The following is a 25,416-nucleotide window of genomic DNA, read 5'->3' as shown; positions in this document are numbered from 1 at the left end:
CACACACACACACACACACACACACACACACACACACACACACACACACACACACACACACACACACACACACACACACACACACACACACACACACACACACACACACATCAGAAAAACATAAGTGTGTGGAGGGCCGGTAGGATTCTAGGATCACTGACTCTGTTCATGCAGCACTTTGTGTGTGTTTTTGTGTGTGTGTTTGCAATCAACACACAGACACACACACTTTATGAAAACACACCATATGTGATAAGAGGTAGGGCTCAAGGAGAACTGTGGCTTGAGTACTGAGCTTTAGCCTAATGTGTTTGTAGTCCACACACACAGTTTTAAACACTGCTGTTGATGTAGATTCATTCCTGCCCGAGGGGGGGGGGGGGGGGGGGGGCATGGGGGTTGAGCAGGCGGATGGGTAGGGTTGCTATTTATAGCTCTTTGATATCAGAAGGAACAGGAGAAAAATGTGATGTGGAAAATAGAGAGGAAGAGAGTAGAAGAGAGGAGAGGGGAGGTGAGAGGAGAGAGGAGAGAGGAGAGAGGAGTGTGTGTGTGTGTTTGTCACAGCTTTTCTGTCAGCTGTGACAGCATCTGCATCTCAGTGTGTGTGAGACCGAGAGAGACAGAGAGGGAGGGAGACAGAGAAATCAGAGTGATGTGTGTGTGTGTGTGTATGCCATTTGTGTATGGTAGGCACATGTGTGTGTGACTGATTCAATTATTAACAACAGCATCAACATCAACAATGAACCCCAGCAGCAATTTAACCCTACCCCTCATGCCCCTACAAACAAACACACACACACACACACACACACACACACACTTAAACACAAACACACAAGCACACTCAAGCACACTCACAAACACAGAGATAGACACACACACACACACACACACACACACACTTAAACACAAACACACAAGCACACTCAAGCACACTCACAAACACAGAGATAGACACACAGACGCACACAAATGGGCACACACGCACACACACACACACACAGGTAGATGTCTGCCTGTCTCACCTCCAGTAACAGACTTGCTAATTTGCTGCCAGCCTCTATACCCATCACCCTCCATCTCCTTCTCCCTATCCCTTGCTTTCTTTATACCCATCCTTCCTCTCTCTCTCTCCATCCCTCGCTTTCTCTACACCCATCACCCCTCCTTCCCATTCTTCCTCCCTCTCTCCTCTCTCTCTATCCCTTGCTTTCTCTACACCCATCAACCCTCCCTCCCATTCTTCCTCCCTCTCTCCTCTCTCCCTCCATATACCCTGCTTGCTCTCCTCTCCTCCCAGATTTAGGTCAGACACCCCACAGCTTTAAAGGAGGGATAGATGAAAGCAGAGGAGAGGGAAAGGGAGGAGGGGCACTCTGAAACGAGTGACAGACTTTATCAGGGAGGACACCTACAAGGATAATAAGAGATGAGCCAGAGGGGTGTGTGTGTGTGTGTGTGTGTGTGTGTGTGTGTGTGTGTGTGTAAGAGGGTGGGAACATGTTTACTATTCCGTCTGTTTTTTATAATAGGGGCTTGGCTGTTCCAAGGTTGTTGCTGCTTGATGGCATGCACTGCCCTTTTCTTCTGCCAACACACACACACACACCGACACCGACACACACACACACACACACACAAACACATTTATGGCTGGCTGTTTTGTTTGTACAGATTGTTTGTATCAACCTTATAGCTAATTAAGATTTGTGTGTAAGCGTGTGTGAGAGAGTATGTGTGTGTGTGTGTGTGTGTGTGTGTGTGTGTGTGTGTGTGTGTGTGTGTGTGCGTTTGTGAGCATGCGTGTGTGTATTTTAATGGTTTAATTAGGCGCCAGTGACCAAAGACCATGGCAGAGTCCACTGCCTTCACTTAAATGAAGTACCAAACAAGATGGTATACACATTACCCTTGCCATGCTACTTGACACACACAAACTTCTTTTTATCATGACCATTCTTCATCCCTGGATTTTATTAGGAGATTTCCTGTGACACTCTACAAGAGTTCCCTACTCTCTGCTGTGTGTGTGTGTGTGTGTGTGTGTGTGTGTGTCTACTCTACTGCTACCAGCACAAACTGTTCATGTCCTGGAATGAACAGAACACGCTGTTCTTTTTCTCACTCTCTCGGTCTCTCTACCGCTCTCCCCTCACTCTCTTGCTTTTGTGCATCTCTCTCCCCTGGATCTCTCTCTCTGGCCTTCTGAACTAATCACTAAATCCCTCCCTCTTCTCCAGCCATGGCCAGCAGAGCCCTACCTCTGCCCTGACTGCTTTTCTCTCTCTCTCTCTCACACACACACACACACACACACACACACACACACACACACACACACACACACACACACACACACACACACACACACACACACACACACACACACACACACACACACACACACACACACACACACACACACACACACACACACACACACACACACACACACACAAAAGAAGATACACATAGTCGTACACACTGTCAATCTCTATGTAGTTACGCCACTTCTCTCCCTCTCGCGCTCTCCCCCTCCCTCTCTAGTGATTGAGAGGGTTCAGGTTAGGACAGCAGCAACAGAGCGACAAGAGCAGAGGACACACACATGGACACACACACACACACGCACACACACGAAAACAAAGATGAAGCAATAAAGGAAGGAGTAAACAGTGAGAGAGGTCAAAAAAAAGAAAGAAAGAAAAGACCCTCTGTGTTAGTGCTCCAGTACAGACTCCGCTCTTGGCATGAAGATATTATCCATACCCTCATATCCGTACCCTCATTCACACACAAACACATATGCTCAATTATGCGCTCATACAAAATCATGATCACAAAAATCATGTTTACACTCTCACACAAAATTAGTTGACTTGTACATCTCCCCCTAAAATCATTGTGCACGAGCAAGAGAGAGAGTGTGTGTGTGTGTGTGTGTGTGTGTGTGTGTGTGTGTGTGTGTGTGTGTGTGTGTGTGTCAGTGAGTGAGTGAGTGAGACTTTTGACTGAAAATGCCTTGATAAGGTTTCAATCCTGATGTGGTAACCAGGCAGAGATGCCAGTTTGTTCCCATGAGTTTCCCCTATCTCACACAGCTCAATTGCAGCACCTGCTGAAGGTTCAGATGGCTCACAAAGCTTTTCTCAGGTATGTAGTTGTGGACAGTGGATTTATACCTGCTTGTGGCATGTAAAACCAGTATCACATACTAACACACACACATATATGCACACCTACATATAAACAGACACACACAAACCTACATATACACACAAAATTAAGATGGTTTGGTCTCATACTAAAAGAAGATTGTTTGGTAGTACCCAGAAAAAGATTGCTTGCTAGTACCCAGAATCCTCTGGGTTCTGAACACAGAGTAAGATCACTGTTTGTGTCTGTAGAGGAATCCCTGTAGTATTGAGCGATCTCTTCCTGGTTGGAGATGATCGATGTTTGCCTTTCTCTTATGCAAAGCTCTTCTGTTTCCATGCAAATCCCATCTGCCACCTCCCTTTGGACAAACTGACCACAGGCACATTTAATCAGCCAGCAAACAAAACACACACACAAACACACACACACACACTTTGAACAGAGAATCATATTGGTTCTTTAGAATGTTAGAGGGTTCTTCACAGCACAAAGTGGTAAAAAGTCTGGTACTTCATAACAGAATGTGAAAGTCAGAAGGAGAAGAAGCTTAAAGGGACCTTATGCAGTTTTTGCAATTCCTTCACCGTTTTTTGCGCGCCGTTTTCTCTACAAAGCTCCCCCTATAGCTTTGGAGTATATATTTTACGACATTCCTTGCTCGGTCAGTCTGCGGTTTCCTCTTTCCCTGTTCCTCCGACAGCAGTTTACTCACTTTCTGTTTCTTTTCACTGGCTCTGCTATGAAGAATATGTGAGAAACTCCAACGCTACTTTGTTCCAGCCGGTGTTTGGCGGGTATGTGTGGAGTGCCATAAAGCAATAGGTTACAACGCGAGGCCACGAGACTTTCTGATTCTGAGGCCGGCGGCTCAATGGACCAAAGTTGCGAGGCTTTTCTGCTCACAGACGCTAGGGGGAAGCGAGACGGCCACCATTCAACCAGTAAAAAATCATATAACCATTCCAATGACTCCGAAGCTGTTACCTTAAGGTAAATTAAGCTAAAAAAACGGCATAGTTCATAGAGTCAACTGGAACAATTGAGATAGTGCTTCCACAGGAACCAGCAATAGAGACCGTTTCAATAACACTGAGCGTAGCAAAGTAAAAGCCCTATGTAGAAGGGCAGGATGTTTATTTATGAACACTGTGACTAACCCTGAGTGCTAGCCTCTCCATCACGGGACACTATCTTTCTTGTTTGGCAGACATAGGTGATGTTATCAGTATGTAGCCTAGCAGCTTTACAGCGCGCAGCGCACAAAGCTAAATGTGCCGGATGGATCCCACAAACATATCAAAGTGTGTGTGATGTCGCCAGTCGCCGGGCGGAATGGGGCTCCTTCATGATTCATGAGCCATCTGTAAGCAGTTTGTAGCGACACCGGTTTGCATGTTAACCGCAGCTAACGTGGGGAGCCGGGCTAAAAGGCTATCTAACAGTTTGTAGCGACACTGGTTAGCATGTGAACCACAGTTAATGTGATGAGCTGGCCCAACAGGCCATTTAACTGTGCTCATAGCGACACTGGTTAGCATGTGGGCGGCACGGCGTGACAAGTTGGGCTAAAAGGCTGCTTAGCTCGACAGAAAGACACAGGGATGCACAGCACTTGGGGTCAGAGGTCAAAGAACAGATCGGTCACAAGCTTCTCCTCAACGCCCCCATCTTCTCAAAGGCAGTGTGGTGCGTGTCCACTACCCCCGCCCTAAGAGCAGTGTAGCCTCCGCCATTAGCTTGTCTAATGTGACAGTAATGGCAGCCCCCCTGGTGAAAAGCCATCATTGGCTGCTGCACTCTTTTACTCCCTCCTCTCGTCTGGGTGTGATTTACTGGTGTCTCGTGTCAATTAAGCACTTTGAAGACTGGAGGACTCCACTTGCTGAATGAAAATTGCCTCTCTCATCCTACCTGACAAACCGACAATAGCGTTCTACAATTATATTCGCAGGGAAGAACACCAGAGCCAGTCACATCTACTGAAGAAGCCCGACAGAACAATAGATCCAAATAAACAATTCTACAAGGCTTGCTTGTTGATCAATAGCACTGTGTAAGTCAGTCAATGAAATGCCTGTCAAATCCTTCTTGCTGAAGATGTCACCGCTAACGTTCATCTCTCATGAATGATATCAGTCGAATTGGCAGTCAATGCCTTTTCTCTGTTCAAGTTGTCGAAATGTGGTGAAAAAAATGTGTCTGACAGAGGGAGACGGAGAGAAAGAGAGAGAGAGAAAGAAAGAGAGAGAGAGAGAGAGAACAAGCATGTGTGTGTGTGCCTGAGAGAGAAAAAGATAAAGTGTGTGTGTGTGTGTGTGTGCCTGAGAGAGAAAAAGATAAAAGTGTGTGTGTGTGTGTGTGCGTGTGTGTAGACACTGAGAGGGTGCTGCTGTATTGATTCGCCCGACACTGCTGACCAGTGTGTCTGTCTCTCTATGCCCTTCACAGGCGTAGTCAGCTGGTTTGTTCAAGGGCCTCTCTGAAGAGGATGAAAAGGAGAAGAGAAGAGAACGTGTCTGACTTCCCACTCTCAGCTGCTCACTATCGCTCTTTTTCCATCTCTCTTTCTCTTCTCTCCGCTTTCCTTCCTTCACCCTCTCTCCCTCTCTTTCTGTCCTCCTCTCTTTCTCCCTCTCCCTCCCTCTCCCTTGTGCTTTTTTATCTCTCTCTCCCTCCTCCCTTTCAGTCATGCAACGTGACTGACCCAGCACACTGCAGTCTCTCGCTCCCTCTTTTTCTCCCTCTCCCTCTCTTTCTTTTCCTCCCTCTCTCTCTCTGCCTCTCCCTCTCCCCCTCTCTCTTTCTTTTTCTCCCTCTCCCTCTCTCCCTCTTTCTTTTTCTTTTTCTCCCTCTCCCTCTCTCCCTCTCCTCTGGTGTAAAACGAAAAACAGGTTGACTGACGGATGGTTTGGCTAATGAGTGGAGACAGAATCTGCTCACACACTCATACACACTCTGTCACACACGTACACACACATACTTGGTCACACACAAACACACTCATACACACTCAATCTCCCTACCCCTCACACATACACAAAGAGAAAGAGACAGACACACATACACACCTTCTCTCCCCCAAACAGACACAAATTCACACTCAATCACACCCAGAGACAGACACAGACCAGCGAGTCAGGCTCAGACAGCTTATGGCTTTGCGCGCGCATGCACGCAACATTCTTCAAGTGGCAGAGCGCAGTGTGTAAGGAGATGCTATCAGATGCAGAGCAATGGATGTGACGGTCAACCTCACCTTACAGGGTGGTGTGTGTGTGTGTGTGTGTGTGTGTGTGAAAGAGAATGAGTGAGTGATTTATGGATGACAGTGGGGTACATTATTATTGGTTTGAACAGGAAGATGATGCATCTTGTTAGTTTCCAGATAATCAGGAAGTGATCACAGTCACATCAAGAGCTTGATGCTACCCATTGCATGCACAAGCACAAACAAACACACACACACAACTTTTATATTTGACTTTTGAACCCTACCAATTGGAGGCTGTAGGAGTAGTGCCCACTGCACGTGTGTGTGTGTGTGCGTGTGTGTGCGTGTGTGCGTGTGTGTGTGTGTGTGTGTGTGTGTGTGAGAGAGAGAGAGAGAGAGATGGGAGCAGAGGGGGGACCTGTCTGGCGCTCCAGGAAGCCAAAAGCCAGTTCATAACCACAGCAGCCGAAAAGGGAACTAAGTTTAACAGCACCGCTGAAAGTGGTGTGTGTGTGTGTGTGTGTGTGTGTGTGTGTGTGTGTGTGTGTGTGTGTGTGTGTGTGTGTGTGAGTCTGTGTGAGTGTATGAACACTAAGGTTTCTCTCTTTACCACTTGCTGCCTGTGGGTCTGTGTGTGTTTGTAGCCAAGGGCGCTGAGCCTTGGTAATCATTACATAGTCATGCATCAGCACCTGGACTGGTATGTGTGTGTGTCTTGCAGACGTCATAGCAACAGGCCTGCATCAGCGTTGTGTTTTCATGTGTGTGCGTTTGTCAGAAATATCTATGAGTAAGAGTCCCAACCCCAGTGCCTCCTCGCTTGTCCGATGCCTTCCCATCACACACACACACACACACACACACCTCTAGCAAATCTGCATTCTTCTTTGATACTGTACTTGCAAACCTCCCATGACTGTTAAAGACAGGCTGCAGCTTAGTCACCCAGCATGGAATAGGCACACACACACGTAAGTACATATTGCTATGTCTTCATGCTCCATCACCCAGCGGGAGAAACACTGGATGAAAAGCCACTGCACTTCCCCATGTGACAGAGGAGCTATTTTAAGGCCCACCGATAAATATATATTTAAAAAAAAACACACACATGGACATTTGTGCACTTGCGTGCGCTCACACACAGATGCGCACGCACGCTCACACACGCACACACACACACGAAAATGAGAACACACTCTCACACAACACCGCTCCTGGTGGAACAAGAAGGTGGGGCATGAAATCCCCTGTGTGTGTGTGTGTGTTGTAATGTGTCTGATGGTTCATTGTTTCATTGGTGATGTCAGAAAGGTCAATCCTGTGCTAGACCCAAGTGTGAGTGTGTGTGTGATAAGTCACAATCGCTGACGATCTCCTGTCACCTTATGTGAAATACTGAACCAGAATCAGAACTGTGAACCAGAATCAGCATCTTTCATTATCCTTCATGCTTCTTATGCATCTTGTATGAATGTGTGTCTCAATCAAAACGAGTCTGAAGCTGCAAGTCATCGTCCTCCATACTCAATCGTGTCTTTTTGCATGCTACTTCAGTGTGAAAAGACCTTGTCACGGTCTCGGTGACAGGCCTAGTCATCTCATGCATGTCTATATAAGGCTTAGGCTATGGCCACTGATTCACACCCATTTGCCTGTTTAGGACTTTAAAGTCACTTTTCGTATCTAATTAGTTGACCGCTTCCAGAAACTACAGAACAAACCTACACCAATAGTGCAGAGGTGATTGTGAGTTACAAGCGAAATCACTCACTCACTCTATACTCTCAGTGTATATTCCCAAATGAGTGATGTTATATTGAAACCACTCTGAATTTACAGAAGGTAGCGCATCGGCGCTAATTAGCGCCAGCACCATGCAGTGCACTGTGGGAAGCATTAGCGGTCTGTGTGCCATTAGCACCCCGAGAGCTGCAGATGGTCCATACCGGCCTAAGCGGGTGCCCATATAGCAGGTGCCAGTGTGCCAACACTAGGGATAAAGACTGGATAATGCTGCTAGGCATTTAGGCGGGTAATGATGGGCATAAACAGTGACTAATGCTTAGCATCAAGGCTGGCAATACTGGCTTCCAGGGTGGCTAATCTTCAGCATAAAGAATAGCTTATGCTAGATGCCAACAGTGCTAAATCATCAGCATAAAGAATCGCTTATGCTAACTGACAAGAGTGGTTAATCAAGTGCCACCATCAAGGGACGCTGAAAATGGAATGTAAGGTTTATACCCTCTGATTCTGGTGGAAGGCTGCTGATATTTGACCTTACCAGCCAATCAAATTACACCCACCCTTTTCCTGTGTCATATTCATTCTATCTATCTATCTATCTATCTATCGATCTATTTAAGCCAAAACAGTCACACTACACAGCAGTTGTTTATTTCCCCATTTTCAGAGCTAGGATGAACATCCGGGTTGACCAATGTTCAGGAGGCATCAGGAGTCGTTAACCAGGGGCATCAGTGAGCACTGACACCGGTCATACAGCGTGCGTCAGTGCAAGCTGGTGGACACTGAATGAGAGCTTAACTGTGGCTCTTATGACTGGTTATCAGTGGGCAATAGGTTTGGCTCATACTGGACATCAGGAGCGCTTCTCCACAGCTGCCGGTGCTCAGGGGGGTCTATTAACCTGAGCGACCTTGAATTACACAGGGTGTGTGGGTGTGTGTGAGTGAGCACAAGACAGTAAGGAAGTGTGTGTGTGTGTGTGCGTGTGTGCGTGTGCGTGTGCGTGTGTGTGTGTGTGGGACAGGTCAGAGAAAGTGAACAGGAACCAATCATGCGTGCGTGTGTGTATACTGTGGAATGGGATGGTGTGAAATGAGGCTGCACATTACCCACCCCTCGACACACACACACACATGCACACGCACACACATATACACAGCTGTTGTAATTACAGTCACCCAAGGTCATCGCTGTCAGGTAGGTCAAAGGTGTGTGTAAATATTTTTGTACAGGTTTTCTACAACATGTGTGGGTGTGGGTATTTGTGTGTGCGTTTGTGTCTTTAGGGTCTCATCTCCTCTCCTCTCCTCTCTCTGCCATCCTTCTCTCCTCCCCTCTCATCTCCCCCTCCATTCTACCCCTCCCCCTCTCTCTTCCTTTTTGTTATTTGTCTCCTCAGTGATGGATGGACCCTCAGACCACCTCCTCATCCTACTGCTACTGCTGCTCCTCAATTACAGCAGTGGACCATAAGTGGGGCTCACTTCCACAGGGGGGTGGGGATGAGGATGAGGATGAGGGGCCTAACATGGGAGAGGGGACGTTTTAGGCTGGGTGAGCTGGGAGGAGCATGACCAGTAAGCAGGGTTGGGGGGGGGGGGTGAGTGTGTGTCTGTGTGTGTGTAAGGGGGGTTGGGTGTGTGTGTTTGGGTGGAGGAGCAGGGAGTGGGGAGGCCTATGGCCATTAGATGACACCGGGGTGACTAGTTTTACACATGAGGGGGCACAGACAGACAGACAAACAGTAACACACACACACACACACAGCACCTCAGAGGTCGAATGGGCAGGCGTTGAGGTCATATGATTAGCCAATAGGCTGACATCAAAGATGAGGCTCACGCTGAATGAGCAGATGTCATTTCTCATGTTAGCAGCAGCAGCAGCAGTCTAAAGCCACATTATGCTAGCATGATTATTAGCAACATTAGTTATTACTTTAAATCACAAACACGAGACTCAGTGGGCCTGTAGGTTCAACACAGGTTTTCAAAAGGCCCCTTTTTTTTTGTATTCAAACATGTACTTATACGATCCAGTCTGGGCAACCGAGATGGAACGCGCTCACAAACTCGCACACACTTCTATCAAGATCTTCACAACCTCGAGTAACACCACGACATTAATGGAATGTGCAGGATTAACTGGAACATCATCTCACACACACAAACACATTCCAACACTTTCATACATAACACACTTCCTTGTTTTACACACAGGTCTTCAAAAAAGCTTAACACACAAACGCACACAAGCACACACACAACACCCAGCATGCAACAGTCTACAATAACACTCTCTCTCCCAAGCACCAAACACACACACACACACACACACACACACACACACACCTGCGCTCTCACTCTCACACGGCACGCACTCTCACCGTAACAACTACACTAATCATTCTTACTAGCTGAAGACAGAGAAAGGGACCAGAGAGAGAGAGAGAGAGAGAGAGAGAGAGAGAGAGAGAGAGAGAGAGAGAGAGAGAGAGAGAGAGAGAGAGAGAACCACGGACGATGATCTGAGTGGAGTGATGGGCTCACAGAGGTGCCGATCATTCACAGGTGGCCAAAAGAGTAGCCTGCTGCCTGAGCGCGCATACACACACACACGCACAAACACACACACGCACAAACACACGCACGCACACAGACACCACCTAATCCTTCTGATCTGGAACAGCTGTCACCACGGTGATCTAAAAATAAAGCCGTGTGTGTGTGTGCGTGTGTGTGTGTGTGGGGATGAGCTTTTGATGCATCTCATTCTCTTTGTCTTTCTCTGCATGAACTTGAAGTAGCACACCATTAGGAAAAGTGTGTTGCATACACACACACCCACACACCCACACACACTCACTCACACACCCACACACCCACACACACAGAGCAATGCAAAATGTGGACAGGCCACAAAACGAAACCTTCCTCTTTCATAGATCATAATGCCACAGACAGAAAGCATCATCAGATTAACGACAGCAAAGGTCACGGTGGTTATCGAAGCTCTTACATGCAGTCCAGAGGGGGTCATGGAAACTGAATAACGAACGAACAAGGAAGAAACGATACACTTCTAACATTAGGCAATCCCCTCAATCATCCACTGGCTTGCAGGACTTTCCCCGAGGAGAATCAGACCCTCAACTGGGCCATGTGACAGCCGGAACTGGGCCACGTGCCAGCCGGAACTGGGGAAGAACCAAGCCAGAGCTTGCTGGTCTCGGCGCCATTTTTTGGCCCACTAGACCAGTAAGACCGGTACCAGCCCATGACCATAAAAAATAAAACAATGGACAGCGTACGGCCGTACACTCAGTCGAACTAAAAAATGGGGGAGATTTATCCAAATATGGTCAGTTCCGGGCAAACCTGGAGGATTCTATTACTGTACTTATCCTGGCTCCAAATTTTGTCAAGACACATGTTGGCTTCTCCAGGCTTCAAGTGCAAGACACCACACAGTCCATGCGTTCTACTGCCATTAGCGACAACAGAGTACTGAGGTCTTACTGAGTACTGTTCTTCTTTACACACACACACACACACCTTTTTTCAATACTAACATTTTTTGGAACTTTTTGCAACAGCAGCCTGTTTCAAGTTGAAGACTAGCCCATGAAGTCCCTCCGTTGAAACTGACTCCAGTGCTTCTACAAACTTCTGGTTCCAAGTTGGCGATGTGGATGTCCCCACCCAAATCCAAACTAAATTCCCAGGATTCCTTGCTGCTGGCAGAAAGGTATTCAGCACTGCCCCACTGACCCAACGCATTGATACCAAACACAAAGTGTCGTCACCTTTTTTCGCCTTCAGAGTAAACAACCCAAGGGCTGCGTCCGCCATTGTGACTGTGAGTGGGGGTTTGTGTGGTCAAGCAAGGAGAAGAAGCCAGGCAAGGCCAGAGGAGATCAAAGCAACCAAGCAATGGACACACACACACACACACACACACACACACACACACAAAGAGCAAACAGCAGCTGCTGTGAAAGGGAGTAAGAGAATGAGGAACAGACCTGACAGAGCGAGTTACCTGCCCCCACCCCTAACCTCGGCTCGCCCTTCCCCCGCACACCCATTCTGTCCTCACGTCTTCAGGCCATTTCACTGCAACCCTGTCCCTTTCCTTTCCCTGTGTGTGTGTGTGTGTGTGGTTATCAAAGGAGACACGCCACCAAAGCACCCCTTCACCCAGATACTCTCACATACTCCTTAATCCCTAGCAGCTCAATTAAAAATTAAACTAATTTTCCCATCAGTCACAATAACCTGACAAAGCCAAAAAATAAAACATGCAATAATAAATAAAAAACAATGCAATAAAATGATGTCAAACTTGACAATAGCCCACACACATGAACAATCACCGTCTATTGAGAATGTTTAGAGATTAGCACACTCTGAGAATAATGTCCCCCTTTCCTTTCCCCATCAGGCCTAAACTCAGACAGCTGTGACTCTGATCATGACCGGTTTTGCACATAGTCCAGACCCGGTTTGATCCGGTTTGTAGTGAGGAGCTCATGAACCACTCCTGCTGGTCCTCCTGGTGTGTGTGTGGACGGACGGACGCACACACACACACACACACACACACACACACACACACACACACACACACACACACACACACACACACACACACACACACACACACACACACACACACACACACACACACACACACACACACACACACACACACACACACACGCCTTTATCTGAGGAGATGAGATGAGGAAACAGAGGAGGCCTTACAGAGTCTTATGGCCCATTGCCCCCCGCCCCCCAGGGCCCTAAGGCAGGATCTGAGCCTGCTTGTGTTGTTTACAGAGTACGGGCGAGTCAGCTCAGCTGGGCAGGGGGACCGAGAGGTGGAAAGACAATGAGAGGCTCCAAGTACATCATTAGCAATCTGATGAGGCCTTTTAATAAAGATAAGTATAAGTATATATACTCTTTTGATCCCGTGAGGGAAATTTGGTCTCTTATCCCAAATTTATCCCAATCCGTGAATTAGTGACACACACAGCACACAGTGTACACACAGTGAGGTGAAGCACACACTAATCCTGGCGCAGTGAGCTGCCTGCATCAACAGCGGCGCTCGGGGAGCAGTGAGGGGTTAGGTGCCTTGCTCAAGGGCACTTCAGCCGTGCCTACTGTTCGGGGTTCAAACCGGCAACCCTCCGGTTACAGGTCCGAAGTGCTAACCAGTAGGCCACGGCTGCCTAATACAGCATGGATAGATACAGCTTCTGCACAGACAGCAGGCCAAGGCCTCTATGGATCAGGATTTAAAGCAACACCAAAGAGTGTTTTGTACCTTAATATAATGTTTCCAAAATCGTTTCAGTGGTTCATCAACTCGTAACAGGGTGAACGGCACTTCTGCATTCGCTTCGCGGCCCTCTATCGGCTATAACCGCACTATGTAAGTTTGCCAGATCGGGTAGCGGATCTGTAGTTCGATGGAATGAGACATAAGAAACTACAAATTTGACTTGCATCTGATGTCGCAATACATAATACTTTCATTAAATCGTGCAACATACTCTGCCGTGTCTGTGGACATGTTATTTGTAAAGCCAGTGCTAAATAAACAAATAGCATGCGTGCGACAGAGGAAAAGTGCTTTAGTGTTGCTTTAAGCCAATTACTATTGATAGTTCACCATCTTCAAACCACAGCCCTTAAGAACGAGGGTTGACTTATTACGAGAGTAGCACTTTGGCACAACAGGGACTCTAATTCTCAGGAGTCAAGTCGGGCAGGCTCAGTGACCTTTACCCCGTCCACACACACAGACACACACACACACACACACACACAGACACACACACACCTGTAAACAAGTAAAGAAGCTGTTCGTCAAGCTCTGCTTGGACCTGGGCCAGCCACAGTGGCAGCTATGCAAATGAGAGGACAGAAGTCGCACAGAGAGTTTGGCCTGGGTGGTGCCTCTCCTCTCCGCACTGCGTGAGGGAGGAGGAGATTTTACCCACAATGCACAATCCCTATTCTACACAGGATGTGGCAAGCCCATTACAGATAAAACAAATAAAAACCAGATCATCAAGCTCTGGGGCCCTTAGTTAGATGCAAAGGCACACAACAGTCCCCTTCCGACTATATGGCAATTGTTCCATTATTAACCCCAACAAGACACATTTGTATACACCAAGATGCTGGTTACGGCAAATACTGCAAATTATCATGACCCTACCATCCACCCTAATCTCTGCAATTACCAGGTCTATGCGGAAATTATAGGACCGTAAATGTTGCAGAGAACATTGATTGGGTATAAGTTTGATCCGACAACCACACGACAGCAAAGAGTCACAACCGGCAGCGCTTACTGCAACTCCTGCACCAAATGAGTCTTTCCTGTCCTCCTCGCAGCCTGAGAGAGAAGAGAGAGACAGAGACAGAGACAGAGAGAGAGAGAGAGAGAGAGAGAGAGAGAGAGAGAGAGAGAGAGAGAGAGAGAGAGAGACAGACAGACAGACAGACAGACAGACAGAGAGAGAGACAGAGAGAGAGAGAGAGAGGGAGAAGAGTGAGATGAGAGCTGTGTGGAGTGGAGAGGCTGGAAGCGTGTGGAGTGGAGAGGCTGGAAGCATGTGGGAAGGGAGGCGGAGCAAATTACTGCGGGCCTGCACAGCCCGGTCTGTCTGATCATCCCCAGGCTATCTAACCCTAACCCTATGTGCTGCCACCCCTGTTGTGCCCAGGCTGTCGGGACGTCCACCTGCATCCCCACCAGCTCAACAGAGACACAGAGGCCCTTTATGGCCAGCTTGAGACTTCAGAGGGCTAACTGCGACCCTTTGGATGGCTGAGAGGAGAGAGGAGATATGGGAACACTTTAGAGGCATGCACACCTTTGTGCTCCAGAGTCCACATCATGATAGCCAACAACTGAAGAAAGGAAATTTGTGATCCGGCTTCTTTTTAAAATACTCTGAAGAACGCATGTAGCTCGAGGCTTTCTGCTGCTGAAAGCCTGTGATGTAGAAGACAGGTCGACTCGGGAGTGATTTAAGAAACCAGACCAAAGAACCCCCGAGGCATACATGCTCAAGAAAGCATCCTTTTGTTGTTCTTTATTTCCATGAGAGCGGTAAAACAAATTGATTTGACTATTTCCGACTGTCTGGAATCCATAGCAGCAGGACTGCCAACAGCACCGGGGGTGGAGAGGAGTCTGTGACGGAGACATGAGGTTCACCACCTCCGTCTCTCGCCTCCGCCACTTCCACCTCTCGCCTCCCAGACACTGGCAGCTGGTCGCAGGCCACGGGATGGGTTCTTTTCAGGGGATGGGTTCTGTTCAGGGGATGGGTTCTAGAGTCTGCCATTTTGAGTGTGTGCAGACCCGCACATGACTCTCACCTCAATCACATAGCAATAGAGGATGCTAAACTGAAGCGCTACTGTACCACACACACACGCAAACGTGCGCACACACTCACGCACACACACACACACACACACACACACACAGACATACAGACATACAGACACACAGACACACAGCATCCTGGTTCCCATGCTTCCAGAGAAAATCCTTCATGCTGTCACACCGTCTTAGTGAACACTAATCTGAGGCATGCCCTTCGACCACAGTGACATCTGATCTTATCCACCACACGCTTCCCAAGAGTTTGTGGGGACATCAACACAAACACACACAAACTGCTTTCAGACCTAGGTGCAAGTCCGCATGTCCGGATGTCAAGCGGTTGGGCCATATATCTGAACAACATAACTGGACCTTTGGAAGTTCCTCCTTTGGAACTTAGCCGGTTCTTACACTACTCCTCCTAGTATTTCCGACGGACATTATGTAAATAAGCTCCATTCTGAATGAAGCAAAGAACATGCAGAGATTCTGTTTATGTGCATGTACAACCACGTTCAACCATGCGGAGATTCTGTTAGCATCATATCTGAACCACCCGAAACCTCCGTTTAACGACGATCCGCGTGCTGCGGAGGACATGTCTGAAAGCAGCTACACACACACAGGATATCTCAGCACAAACCACTGTACACGGACCCACTACTGCTCCACAGACATCAAACTGTTCTGAGACAACACTGGTTGTGCCAGGACACACAGAGAGAGAGCAAGAGATGGAGACAAGACGCCGGAGCTCAGAGTGCATCCTGGGATACCCTCCTGACCCGAGCCCCCCGTCTCAACCCCCGAACCCCCAGAATAGTCCCGAGTCCAGACACGGACTGACGGGCAGCACACTGTATATATCCCTGTTCCAGACAGCTCCTCCGCCCCCTCACACACACACACACACACGCACACACACACTCTGTGGATATAAAAAGCTGACTGACTGGCAATGTGGAGGGATCTCTTCAGTGTGCAGTATGAAAGAGAAGTGTGTGTGTGTGTGTGTGTGTGTGTGTGTGTGTGTGTGTGTGTGTGGTGGGGGGAGAGGCAGAGCTGCTCGCTCAGAGTTGAGGTGACCTCGTGGAGCTCAGTTCTAATTGCTATGCAAATGTCTTACTTTACACAACAGTAGAGTGAAGGACTCTCTCACTCTTGCAAACTCGCTCTCAGACACACAAACACACACACATACATTACTGAAACTCAAGACTCTTTGACTGAAATCTTTGTTGAGTGAAGAATCAGACGTTTAGAGATTGTCCAGAGGCATCTCAAGAGCTTTTTCCAACAAGTGAAAATGAATAGCAGCACTAACAAACAAACACACACACACACACAAACACACAAACACAGATTACTTCACAGACATTCCAGGGGGCCCGGTGTTGACCAATGAGAGAGAGAACATCGCTCCAACCAGATGGGTATGAGAGGAGACTGCGAGTCTCTTATCATGCAGCCATTCAGGCCCAGCGAAACAAAGTGGCCACCTCAGGTGAGCCACATCCTTCATTGTTTCGCTCTCAAACACCAGCACCCAGATAAGATTACTTGGAGCTCTTTCAGTTCCCTCTCTAGGCAGCCAGCCCAGCACTGTTGTGTTGACACATCCTTGGACATACAAAAAATAGATAAATAAATAAATAAAACCTGCCATCATCACGCTGAAAGCTCCCACAGCCAAGACCACAAGGAGAGCTTACTCGACTCGAGGTTATAATATAAAGTGATGGATTTCAGTATGCACTGCGGCTATTTTTACAAGCTGGTCGAAAAAGGGACCCCAGACGCACATCACAAGCTAGTTGATGGGGCCTATTAATAAAGACACATTTTGCACACACAGGGAGAGCACAGGTCTGCTGGGGGTTAAGATAAACAAATTACCATTGATACTTCACCAACTTCAAACCACAGCCCTTAAAAACAAGGGGTCAACGCATTAGCCTAATACAAGTACAGCTGTACACCACAAAAGCCGCCAGTAGTACTATACCCATGAGCACTTTAACACACAAGTCTTTAGGGATATATACAGCCAAACTGAGGCTTGTTCTGGAACAGAGCTGGCTCTGATCTGGTTCTGAGAGGGCCCCGCTCTGGGAACCTCGGCTTGCCTGTGCCCCGTCTCCGTGGGAACATGCGGCTCTGGCTGACTTCCTGTGGCCCTGTCTGTCTGTCTGCCGGCCCGGTCATCCTGGCGTGAGCCTGAGAATGATCCCTGCAGCGCACGGCAGCAGCGCAGATCAGGTCGAGATCCTCGCCATCTGTCCGCCAGCCTCACCATTTTATGCCAATCTGCACCGCACTGAGGCCACTGCCACACACACACACCATACACACACACACAGTACTCCGAAACCAAATTTCCCAACATCACATTGTATCGACTGAAACTGAAATGCAACACAGTCATAAACATCTTTAACCTGTTCACACAAATTTCAGCCAAGATTGTAGCAGACTCTCTACAGACCTGTCCCTGGCGTGGTGGGTCTGCACGGGACCAGCTTCTAATCTGATCCCCTCTACAGTTCCACAGTTTGCAGTTTCCTGTCAGAGACTGAATCTGAGAGATCAGTCAGTGGACGAATGCTCAACCAAAACTTAGACAGAACAAATACCAGGAATGCTTTGGTTTTTGCTTTTGCTTCCAAAGTCTTACTCTACTAAGACCTAAACGGAAGCAAAGGACTAAAACTTTGTGTTAATAATAGCCTACGTTCAGGCATCATCAGCTAGGCCACATTCCTAGCTGAAAAGGACCTCTGGAATTAAGACTGGTTGCACGCTATACTATTGTTATCCTAATGAGCGAACAGATGAATAATAATGACTACATATTTGTAGACAATGAGGTAGCCTACAGGTGGGTTTCTGTCTACATTTAGAGACTGAGTTTCTACAGCTCTACTAATTTAACATGTTAGGTATCTTGACACGGTGAGTAGCAAAAAACAACAGCAGATCAGTGTGGCCAAGTCTTTCCCAACAAACATTTAGGAATTAAATGAACATTTTCCCAACAATTACGCTGCCCAAGCTTCATCCATTTGGTCAGTTGCCACTGGGGTGCCACTAGCGACTTAAAGAGCAAGACTGTAGTAGTATGGCATGCCTGCAGAAGATAATACAATGGGCGACATTTTGTATCACCTTGTAATGCCTTTTATCAAACACCGTGTAGGGTAAGTCTCCCCTTGGTCACACTAACACAGCCAGCCGAAGCTTCACACATTTCCCTGAGACATTTGGTCAATTAGGCTACGATATTCACCACGGTCTTGCAAAATCGTACTCGCTAACTGGCCATAATCGCAAAACCAAAGCCAGCTATCGCAGCGAGGACAGCATGGTCAATTCAATTGTTGGATTAACCTACAGAATTGAAGAGCGTGCTTTTACAGACGTTTGCTTACTTCCTCATCAATCATGATGTGAATGCGGCGGCAGCGGCGATGTCAACATTATTATCAACTGACGTTAACAGAGACTGTAGCCTGAAGCATTGTGATTAAATGTTAGTTAGCTTACCTCCGACCACAGCTGCCCGAGGTTGCTCCGGTCTCTGACTGGTGATTCTGTGATCCGCGGTAGGAATCCTCTGTGTGTTTCAATGAAAAGGACCAGTGCAATCCGTTTTACAAACGCCGATAGAAGTGGATAGTGTAGCAGCTATGTCCCTTTTCCCCTTTTTGCTACCAAATCGGTTGCATCTGTGCAGGTTATGCTATCCGAAATGTCCACGGCTTAACACCAATAGCAATCGTGAACAAGTAAATACGGCTGCCTTGTTTTATCCATGTGCATTTGGAAAATAAAATCGGTGTATCACTGCATAGACCCGGCGTATGGCTAGTTGAAATTCGTTGGCTATAAAGACGGACCCAACCAGCTATCGGGTAGTTTAAAAAAGTACGGGTAGAATAACCACTAGGTCTCTGTGTAGTCTCGGTCTGTGTAGTCTCTGCCCTCGGCAGTATTTCCCTGAGCTGCGCAGCATTCCTCACTCTATTGCACAATGAGCCGCTATAATTTATTCATGAGATCATGGGGATGGAGGTTCGGAAGAAAGAAGCAGTTTTTTTGTCACTCACCCCCTCATCGCCTTCTCGGCTGACTTCCCCTAGCCCTCAGACCAGATTAGCTGATCGACAACCAGAGCAGGAAGTGATCCATGCGATGTTACACAGTTGCCTCAGCGCACCAGCACTCCTTTCGAGCATTGTTGGAATTGAAGCCATTTTGGCTCCAGCCGTGCTTTCAACATGCCAAGTGACTATGGGTTCAGCAAAAATGATGAACATAGCTCTTCTTTTAGTTTTTCTTTTTTTTTCTTCTTTTATGATAACGATTTTTTTTTTATTTTGCTCTATGCAATTACTAAACTATGTTTGGATAGATCTAAAGAAACTAATATTTGACTGGTCTACAAAATGTAAAATAAAAATAAGTCTATTTTGTATGGCAATTTACGTAATTCTCTTTAACAGTTAAAAACTTGACTGTTGCAAAAGAAAACCGCACCATGACATCAGCCTTGAAAGAAACAGACAGTCGGTGCAGAGAGATGGACTCTGAAGTGTTTTTGTTGATTCAGTCAGATCTGCAACATCAATGAGATGTGTCTCACACCTCTGTAGGCTGCAGTGTCCTCTGTAATCTCCTGCAAGCCTTCACACAAAGTCTCCACACAAGCATTGACTCCTGAGTAATATCGGTAGACAACCACATAGGCCACATACATCGACTACACACATAAGCTATATGTGTTTTACGTGTTTAAATGAGAAGCATTAAGGTCTGGGGCATGTTCATATTTCACTGCTGTCCTGAACATTCTCAGTGACCTTACTGATCAATTTTTGCCCTCATCAAGATGGATATGATCCCTGAGTGACCTCTGGGTGACCCACATACTGACAGCAGTTTATTCTTGCACGGAATATGGTTGGTTTTGATTCCAACATGGCCCAGAAAAGGCCAAAACCACCCATGCCACCAATGATTAGAGTTAAATATTCAAGAATCAGACACACACGCACCACGCACACACACACACCAATCTCTCTAAACCTTGCCCTTAATCTGAGTTAGTGACACCAATGCCGCAGACTTGGCTTAAGGACGGATCAGACCACTAAACTCATTTGAACTCAGCTAAATGCCAGAGCAAAACCCAACCCAGCCCATGCCAGTGAATCTGCAGCTTGAGAGACAGACAGACAGACAGGCAGACAGGCAGACACACAGACACACACACACACACACACACACACACAGGTGGTGAAGAATACAGTCTTACAGGTTATCCGGGAGTAGATCTGACTGAGACGCCAGCGACAGAGCCCTTTCCATCACCCCCTTGCTCATTTAAGGCACAATCAGACAGGACGCGTTTGTTGCAGTGAGGTGCGCCTTTTTTCTGTTGTTTCGTATTGGCAGTACGTATTTTGCGCGCTGCTCATGCGCCCAGCGCATCTCACGCTCTTTGCGCCTGCTGCACTTCGGCTTTTGCGAAGGTGCCCTGAGCGCATTGAATTGAAAAATGTTCAACTCCAAGCAGAAAATCGCCCACGTTTTTATGAAAACGTGCACCTCACGTTTTATAAGTGGCAAAGTGTGTCCTGTCTGATTGTTACCTTATATGGGAGGTCTGAGAATCATGTGCTTCATCAGTCTTCAGCGTTTGGTAAAGATTTTAAGATGTTCACAGGTTCGTCACAGCGAGTTATTAATTTACTTCGGAAAGCTTCAAATTGACAGACTCAGATCATTTGGTTGACGTAAACTTCACTGGGCCTTTTTGTTTTTGTTTGTTCATCACCTTTCTTAACAGGAATCTTCAGATGTCTATTGAATGTATTTGGAAACAAACAGACACACACACACACACACACACACACACAAGCACTGAAAGACAGAGACACTAAGTCGGTGCTCCAGGTTTCACAGAGTGGCCAGGCAGCCCAGTCTGTGGTGAGACTCTTTGGGAGAACAGAGCATCCGAGTGGAAATTCACTGTGCCAAGCACAATACCTGAGGTCAATGTAGAGGTCACCTAAGGTCAAGCCTGGCCACACCCATCACACAACAGAGCCACTGAACAGGCAAGAGACATTCCAGAGTGCAGTGAGGGTCAATGAATGAGAGGGGAGGGCTTCAAACTTCATTATTCCCCATCAGCTGAGAAAAGATCTTAGTTTGTGGCTTGGCTATAGCTAATTTGGACAACAGTTATTACGTACGATATTTGACCACTGATTTATCGTTTTGTTTGCGAGTAGTTATGAAATCCAGATTTTTCCAGACAGACTCGTTTACAAGTTTTTGACTAGCAATTTTAAAATAATTTCTCTCGCTTTTGCCACTGATATCACATACATGGCTTATGGTAGGCAATCCGTGTCATACTCACTGTCTGTAAAAGGCATTTTATCAACAGAGTAATTACCCAGGGCTATAAATATGTTAATCCCCAAAGCATCAGTGATGGCCCCTGAGTTATCAGCCGTAATCCTGATTGACGTGAGGGAAAGGAAGTCCAAATGAAAAAGTTTAATTACATTTCTAATTTAACCACCACACACACTCAGGACAAGAGTTTTCCCATTTGTATACATTCTGGAGAGTGATTACCTGAATTACAAACGCACACATACATACACACACAGAAAAAGCCACTAAGAGCTGAACACTGAAATATGGATTTTAATTTGGCAGAGAAGTTCTCTTTGCACTACCCAATCCTAACCTGTGAAATAGTCTTTACACTGTGTCTCTAATTGTTTTTTTATGGCTGCTGTCTGACACAATTCAATTAAGTGCATCTATCTATCTATCTATCTATTTATCTATCTATCTGTCTGTCTGTCTGTCTGTCGGTTTGTCTCTGTTTGTCTATCTGTATTTCTATCTATCATGTCTGTCTGTCCTTATAACCTTTAACTGTGAGTGCTGCACACTTGATATTCCTTCCTCATCCTTGTCTTGTTAAGATCTCAGAGGATCGTGCCATCATTATGGAAAAGGGGGGGAAGGAGCTGCCCTTAAGACATGCAGTCAATAAAACAGACACTTTACCAAGCCAAAAGGGAACGGACCAATCCATTCTAGTCTGTGAGCCAAGGGTTGCCCACGTGTCAAAGTATGATATCAAATGGCACACGGTTTCCTCTGGTTCTCTGAGTAAGGACTGTGTCAGGGATGATGACAGCATAGTGGGATCTTAGAAGTGCATTTTGAGCAATGGTACTCCAGGAATTTAGAAATGAAACTTCAATGCAGCAGAATCCTCCCTCTTCTCTTGTCACTCTCAACAGCATGGTACATCCCATGCCAATGGCAATAACATATCATGGGAATTATCCAGCAGTGAGTGAGTGAGTGAGTGAGTGAGAGAGAGAGAGAGAGAGAGAGAGGGAGAAAGAGAGGGAGGGAGGCTGATGGAGAGAAGCAAAAACAGAAAGGGAGAGAGGGATGGAGAAAGGCAGAGTCGGAGAAAAAGAGCAAGAGAGAGAGAAAGATAAAAAGGGTCAGAGACAGAGAAAGTGGGAGGGAGAAAGAGAGGCAGAGACAGAGGGGAGAATAAGAGCCAGCGTGAGAGAGAGAGAGAGAGGGAGGGAGGGAGAAAGGGTGAGAGAGAGAAGGAGGGAGGGAAAGACAGAGGGAGAGAAAGAGAGGGATAGTGAGGGTGAGAGAGAGGGGGGAGAGGACAAGGGAGGGAGGGAGAGAGAGAGAGAAAAAGATTACTGGTGCCAGACCGAAGCTGCTGAGAAAAGAACAATGGATCTGTGGCTTTAAGGAGCCCCTAATGCACAGCACTGGAGTTAAGAGGCCAGACGACTGCTATTCCGCCCGGTGCTGCACTCTGCTGCGGGGGACAAAGAGACGCCGCGGACCAGGTAGTGGCAAGGAAGACGCACCGCAGGTCTCGACCACTCAGCCCACAAGGGGCCGCCGGACGCAGACTCAGGCAAACAGTCAAAGCCCATGCAAATCACTTCTCACATCGCATGGCACAAAGAAGCCATTGTGTACACAGACAGAAGCACAGATTGTTAACTTGTGGATAATCTAACGGCAACCTAAAGATAACCTTAAGTAATAACACAGGCGCCACAGCGAGACATTCATGATAAATATTGATAATCATTTAATACATAATTCTTATATGCAACATAGAGAAAGAGAGAGAGTGAATCAGAGTGTGTGCGAAAATGTCAAGTCGTCTGTGGTGCTTGTGCTTACGTATGGCCACATAAAATATCTATCTTTTTCAGTCTGTGTGTGTTTGAGTGTGTGTGTGTTCGTGCATCACTGCATGAGGCCATTGCAGCAAGGCAGGGGGGTGGATGTGGTGGTGGTGGTGGGGGGGGGGGGGAGTCAGACTTATGCTCACCAGCTCCTTGTTGCCCTGGAAACAGGTACTGAGATTCTTTGCCTTTTTTCATCTTTCCCCTCGCTATCGATGTCAATGCCCCCCACCCCCACCCATTCCACTCCAATCCCCGACCTGCCGCATCCCCCCTCCCCTCCCCCTCCTCATCCCAATCTACTGCAGTCATTTAGCAAAGTCACAGGCCAGAATAACCAATCCCCCAGCGCTGCTCACACATCGGGGTGCACAGAGCTCTACTCTATCAGGGTCAAAACGCTCTCTACTATTGATCTCAGCTCGACAGACAGTGCAGTGCAGTGCATTGCAGTGAGGTTTGGCACGCCAATCCAACACACTACCAATCAACAGCCCCCCGCCCCCCCAACAAACTACTCCCTCCCCCACCCCCACCCTTGCCCCCACCCCAGATGATCTCCACGGGCGATGGCAGTGTTTGGGGGAGGGGCAGGAGGAGGATTGCATGCCAGTGTCTGCAAAGCCTGCGTGTGATTTCTGTGCTCCCTATGGAGAAGCTAAGGACGGGAACAAAAGGATAGATCACTCTGTAACAACATACGCACCACAGCACACTCATACACACACACACACGCACACAAACACACACACACCCGTGGACACTGCCTCGGAATGCAGCAGGCTGACGTGTGTTGTGTAATGCTGTCCGTTTGTATCTTGTAACTCTACATGGTGAGCGTTAGATAACAGCATGGAAATGACCGTCATGGATAATTCCTGACACACACACACACACACACACACGCACACACTCAAACACAAAGCTGTGTAGCTCTCACCCTCTCCTCTCTCTCTCGCTAACACTTTCTTTCTGGCCTTTTTAAGTCAACATTGTTTTTGACTGGGCCACTCTCCCCTCTCTGCATTCCTTAACAGTGACTTCTCCTCCCTAGTCTGCAGAGGAACATTCCTGGGAGGAGGCTGACCGACAATAACAGTGGGCTGGGCCATATGGGGGGGGGGACTGGGCGGTGTGTGTGTGTGTGGGGGGGTGGGGGGGTGGGGAGTTGGATCACCGCAGAGAGGGCAGGGCCCAGGAGCTCACAAGCTGTATGGATCCACCCTCTCAGCACAGCACAGCAACTCGGACCAATGTTTTAAAACACACACACACATATACACCTGCGTTGATTCACAACCCTAGCCTATACTAGTGTTTTAAAGCACACACATGCACACACACACACACACACACCCACACACACACACACATACATACACACACACATACACACACCTGCATTGATTCACCATAACCATAGTCTTTACCTATGTTTCCATTCACAAGTACAAACACAAGCTAAGTTTGTACATCCATCCATACATACATATGTATAAATACATGTTTTCACTTAAAAAAACACACGAATGACAAAGAGATGCTGCTTTCAGGCATAGGTGTAAGTCCGCATGTTCTGCGGATATCAAGCAGTTGGGCCGTATCTGA

General features: G+C 47.3%; 1 protein-coding gene across 7 annotated transcripts in view; it reads right to left on the bottom strand.

Annotated features, from left to right (window-relative positions):
- The window catches only part of zmiz2 (zinc finger, MIZ-type containing 2), a 44,155-nt gene extending 24,528 nt beyond the window's left edge, over positions 1-19,627 (bottom strand). For 2 of the 7 annotated variants that reach the window (XM_076284036.1, XM_076284040.1), the window contains exon 1: positions 19,088-19,626. The gene's annotated coding sequence lies outside the window, so the exon portion shown is untranslated. Of the gene's footprint in view, positions 1-19,087 lie in introns of all 7 variants that reach the window. The other 5 variants (XM_076284039.1, XM_076284043.1, XM_076284037.1 and 2 more) reach the window with 4 other exon arrangements.
- Between the last annotated feature and the right edge of the window lie 5,789 nt (positions 19,628-25,416).

The sequence above is a fragment of the Alosa pseudoharengus genome, unplaced genomic scaffold (assembly GCF_046254945.1).
Source record: "Alosa pseudoharengus isolate Yale_2024_CS ecotype anadromous, Long Island Sound unplaced genomic scaffold, YU_APseudo_1.1 YU_APseudo_1.1_scf_14, whole genome shotgun sequence".
Classification (NCBI taxonomy): Eukaryota; Metazoa; Chordata; class Actinopteri; order Clupeiformes; family Clupeidae; genus Alosa; species Alosa pseudoharengus.
Note: the sequence above shows the minus strand (reverse complement) of the source record. Positions and strands in the feature narration are given on the sequence as shown.